This window comes from Cebus imitator, unplaced genomic scaffold (assembly GCF_001604975.1).
Source record: "Cebus imitator isolate Cc_AM_T3 unplaced genomic scaffold, Cebus_imitator-1.0 Scaffold101, whole genome shotgun sequence".
Lineage (NCBI taxonomy): Eukaryota > Metazoa > Chordata > Mammalia > Primates > Cebidae > Cebus > Cebus imitator.
In genome coordinates this window covers 3422023-3427679 of record NW_016107416.1, presented here as the reverse complement: position 1 = coordinate 3427679, position 5657 = coordinate 3422023, and the positions used below count along the sequence as shown (strand labels likewise).

The 5657-nt window shown below is 42.4% G+C and overlaps 1 non-coding gene across 1 annotated transcript; it reads left to right on the top strand.

The window, feature by feature from the left end:
- The first annotated feature begins 503 nt into the window (after positions 1 to 503).
- LOC119472463 lies at positions 504 to 620 on the top strand. Its single transcript, XR_005201606.1, has one exon. It is a non-coding gene; the product is annotated as a U5 spliceosomal RNA (small nuclear RNA).
- Positions 621 to 5657: the final 5037 nt, after the last annotated feature.

The following is a 5657-nucleotide window of genomic DNA, read 5'->3' as shown; positions in this document are numbered from 1 at the left end:
GTGACAGATTCCAAGAGCCTAAGGGTGTGATGAGGTGAGGAGAGAACATTCATAAAGCTGGAGCTGGGAGTTCCCATCTCTGGGAAGTAAAGAGTCAGTGGTGATACATTGTTCTGATCACAAGAGAGATGGCCACATATGAGGGGCTTTTAACATCTCAGCCCCCAGACAAGGCAACTGGGGCACAGTGGACCATTAGCCGATGCCAATGGGTATACACAGCCACATGCTGAGTGTAGCATAAAAGAAAAGAGATTGAAGCAACTATCTGTACTAGACTGAATGTGGAAGTGTCGAGAGAGCAGGCAATAGGTGCCCATGAACGGGGAACATCTGAAACCACAAAGTGAAAATCTGTAATCCCCTGGGTCTGTCTCTCAGTCTGTTTTGAATACAGTTCCCATTTCTGTTAACAGAACTATAGAGACATTCAAGTAAGTGGCTCCAACTATTTACTTTTGAGAAATTAATTCAACAGAATTTTAGCAAGAATGTATTGCCTAATGCTCTGGTTTCTCTTCATAACAAATAAATCTTTTGCCTTTTACTAAAGATTTCCATGGAGATGAACAATTATGAGTTTATAACTGAATTTTTTGGTGTCCTGCTTAGTCAGGGCTCATCATTTAAAAAAAAAAAAAAAAAAAGAATGTATTGCCTATAGAGTACCGAAGCAGGACTTTTTAAGGATTCAGATATGAATTAGATGCAGGCCTCAATATTTACAGAAATGTCGTATTACATGATCAAACAGTACTTCAATTAATTCCAAATGTTACATTGTTTTGATACTTCTCACAATAAATATTTTTACTAGCAATGTAATTTTGTTCTTAAAAAATGCTTCCAAAGTATACAAAAAGGGTTTATTTTCTTTTTCGGATTTTTTTTTTTTTTTTTTTTTTTTTTTTTTTTTGAGGTGGAGTCCCACTGTCGCCAAGGCTGGAATGTAGTGGCGCAATCTTGGCTCACTGCAGGCTCCACCTTCCAGGCTCAGGGGATTCTCCTGCCTCAGCACCTCAAGTAGCTGGGACTACAGGAGTGCATCACATCATGCCTAGCCAATTTTTGTATTTTAGTGGAGATGGGGTTTCACCATGGTTTGGCCAGACAGGTCTTGAACTCCTAACCTCAGGCGATCCACCCACCTCTGCACCCTAAAGTGCTGAGATTACAGGCATAAGCCGCCGTGCCCAGGCTAGAGTTGGTTTTCTTACACATATAAAATATACCCAAGCATTCATGTAAATTCCCAACCTAAAAAAAATCAAGTATTCCCAATACAGAAAATCTCTATCTGGCCCATAGATTACAAACTTTCAGAAACAGAAGATAGGAGGTGCCTTTTCTTTAAAAATCTGTTTCTTAGAAAATTCAGAACAAATCCTTCACCTTCGGGATTTCTCAGTAAGTGCCTTTGGAGTGACATTATGAACACTAATATAGATGTCCCAATGCCAGGTAAAAGAGAAGGAAATCCTTTATGCCGATTTGCTTAACACACAGCTTTGAGAGGACAATAAAAGTCAGAGTTCAATGTGGTCTCTTTCCACATTAGACATACTTCCAGTGTTGGGAGTGAGAATGACTTCGATTTCACCACAGACCCTGGGAGTGTGGACAGTGGGGCCTGGAGCCAGCCTGGCACATATGTGTGACTCTCTCTCCCAGCAGGGCCAGGCACAGTGTGTTCACAGGCACTGAAAGCTGTCTTTGACCCTGCTTTCTCCACCTCACTGTGTAATGTTAATATCTTGTTCCACCAAGAAATCCTGGACGAGCTCTGCTGTGGCCTCACAGGAAACTCAGGGTCCAGTTCAAGTCCTTTGACCCTCATGTTTGCTATTATTCTGGGCCTGCGGGTCCCTCGGACTCCCCGCAGGGACGCCCTATGTTTGGGGTCCAGCTCTTCTGCAGCTTGCTTGCTCCCCCTCCATGGGTCCTTAGATCAGTTACTAGCATGAGACCACTTCCTATCCCAGAGAAGCAACTCCCAAGGAAGAGACGTAGAAGCTCAACGCTTCTACAAAGTGTTGAGACAAGCAACTCCCGAGGAAGAGACACAGAAGCTCAACGCTCTACAAAGTCCTGTGATCTGGGGCTTTGGGGTGACAGTGTAGGCCTTCCCTTTAGGAAAGCAGTGGCCTCCATCTACTTGCTCCACAGCTGCCCACTTCTACACAGGGCCCTGCAACCGAGATATTCTGGCAGAAGTTTCCGAAAACTTCTTTAGTCAGTAGCAATGTATTTTTAAGGTTTCCACGCCCTGTTTTTGCTCAGAAAATAACCCCACTGGGTCCTCCACACTGGTACAAGAGGACCAATCGAGACTGGACATGCTCCAGCGAAGGAGTGGCAGGGACTAGAGACTGGGTAATAAAAACTATTGAACAGGCCCAGCCTGGTGGTTGACACATGTAATCTCAACACTTCAGGAGGCCAAGGCGGGTAGATCATGAGGTCAGGAAATCAAGACCATCCTGGCTAACAGGATGAAACCCTGCTTCTACTAAAAATACAAAAATTGGCGGGCATGGTAGTGCACGCCTGTAATACTACCTACTCAGAAGGCTGAGCCAGGTGAATTGCTTGCACCTGGGAGGCAGAGGTTGCAGTGAGCCGAGATTGCACCACAGCACTCCAGCCTGGGTGACGGGGCGAGACTCCATAAAAAAAAAAAAAGTTGAACCACAAGGTTTGGAGAGCTTTCTGGGTGGTGAACACATTGAGGTGCTGGGAAGATGGAGCACTGTGGAAGGGCATGGAAGCTCCATACCACATACACCCTAACCCTTACCTTACGTGTCTCTGCCATTCGGCTGTTCCCAAATTGTATCTTTTAAACAACTAAACATAAATAAAATGTTTTCCTGAGTCCTTTAAGCCATCCCAGCAAATTACCAAATGAGGAGGAAGTCATAGGAATCCCCAATTTATAGCCAGTCAGTCAGAAATAAGCATGAGCTGGGATTTGCAACTGGTATCTGAGATGGGGGCAGTTTTGTGGGACCGATCCCTTTAACTTTGGGAGCTGATAGTAACATCAGGTAGGCAGTCTCAGAACTGAATTGAACTGTTGAACACAAAGCTCACGTTAGAAAATTGATTAGAGTTAGAGAAAATACCCTAGAAACACCCACGACTCCACTCCATAAATTCCAAAGCAATAGGGTGCTTGCTTTTCCAGGAGACAATTTACTTTGCTATTCCTTTGCCAATGAAGAAAATCAAATGCAAACACCCCCAAAGGCCACAGACCAAGTCATAGTCCAGTGCTTGAGGGATGAGGAGGTATATTAGTCTCCTCAGGCTGCCTAACAGAATGTCACAGGCTGACTGGCTTAAACAACAGCAATGTCTCTTCTCACAGTTATGGAGACTAGAAATCCAAGGTCAAGTTGCCACTGGGTTGCTGTCTGGTGAGGGATTTCTCCTTGGGTTGCAGATGACCACCTTCTCGCTGTGTCTTCCCATGGTTTTTCCTCTGTGTGCATGTGGAGAGAAAGAAAGAGAGGCCTCTTTCTCTTCTTATAAGGACCTCAGTCCTACTGGCTTAGGGTTCCACACTTATAACCTCATTTAACCTTAATTACCTCTCTGAAGACCCTGTCTCCAAATAGAGACACATTGGGGCTTAGGGTTTCAATATATGGATTTGATGGGTGGGGAGCTCACAACTCACTTCATGACAGGAGGAATCCCTCTGTTCTCCAGCACCAACCTGCACCACTGCTTCCAGTTACAGGATCAGAGAATTACAGAACATTAGAGGTGGGAGGAACAGTAATTAGCTGCTTCATCTAATAGTGGAAACTTGGGTTCCAGATAGGTGAAGTGACTTCCTCATGGATATAGCTACTGACAGGTAAGTTTGAGAATGGAACCCAGACTCCCTCCTGCCAGGTCAGAATTCTTCTCCACTGACTTGTGCAGGCTCCCAAAGGGAGCTCCTAAGAGAAGACATCAAGGGTCGAAATCTTGAGTTATTAGTAAGGGAGGCCTTTAGAATAACCTGCTACCTTATTGTGAAAGGTTTTCCTCAAGGGAGCCATGAAATGTATGATCAGTAAAAATTCAATATAAAACAAACTACCATCAGAGATTACTACAAACAACTCTAGGCACATAAACCAGTAAATCTAGAAGAAATGGATAAACTCCTGGACACTGACACCCTCCCAAGACTAAACCAGGAAGAAGTTGAATCCCTGAATAGACCAATAACAAGGTCTGAAGCTGAGGCAGCAATTAATAGCTTATCAATCAAACAAAAGTCCAGGACCAGATAGGTTCACAGTTGAATTCTACCAGATGTACAAACAGGAGATGGTACCATTCCTTCTGAAGCTATTCTAAACAATACAAAAAGACGGAATCTTCCCTAACTCATTTTATGAGACCAACATCATCCTGATACCAAAACCTGGCAGAGACACACTAAAAAAGAATATTTCCGGCCAATATCCATGATAAACATTGATGCAAAAATCTTCAATAAAATACTGGCAAACCGAATGCAATAGCACATCAAAAAGCTTATCCACCATGATAAAGTAGGCTTCATCCTGGTGACGCAAGTCTGGTTCAACATAAGAATCTATAAACATAATCCATCACATAAACAGAACCAAAGACAAAAACCACATGATTATCTCAATAGATGCAGAGAAGGCCTTTGACAAAATTCAACAGCCCTTTATGCTAAAAACTCTCAATAAACTAGGTATTGATGGAATGTATCACAAAATAATAAAAGCTATTTATGACAAACCCACAGCCAATATCATACCGAATGGGCAAAAACTGGAAGCATTCCCTTTGAAATGTGGCACTAGACAAGGGTGTCCTCTTTCACCACTCCTATTCAATATAGTATTGGAAGTTCTAGCCTGAGAAATCAGGCAAGAAAATGAAATACAGAGTATTCAATTAGGAAAAGAGGAAGTCAAATTGTCTCTATTTGTAGCTGACATGATTGTATATTTAGAAGACCCCACCGTCTCAGCCCAAAATCTCAAGATAATAAGCAACTTCAGCAAAGTCTCAGTATACAAAATCAATGTGCAAAAATCACAAGCATTCCTATACACCAATAACAGACAAACAGGGAACAAAATCATGAGCGAACTCCCATTCACAATTGCTACAAAGAAAATAAAACATCTAAGAATACAACTAACAAAGGATGTAAAGGATCTCTTCAAGGAGAACTACAAACCACTGCTCAAGGAAATAAGAGAGGACACAAACAGATGAAAAAGCATTCCATGCTCATGGTTAGAAGAAATCAGTATCATGAAAATGGCCATACTGCCCAAAGTAATTTATAGATTCAATGCTATCCCCATCAAGCTACCATTGACCTTCTTCACGGAACTGGAAAAAAACACCTTAAATTTCATATGGAACCAAAAAAGAGCCCACATAGCCAAAATAATGCTAAGCAAAAAAGAACAAAGCTGGAGGCATCATGCTACCTGACTTCAAACTATACTACAAGGCTACAGTAATCAAAACAGTATGGTACTGATACCAAAACAGAGATATAGACCAATGGAACAGAACAGAGACCTCAGAAGCAATGCCACACATCTACAACCATCTGATCTTTGACAAACCTGACAAAAACAAGCAACGGGGAAAGGATTCCCTGTTTA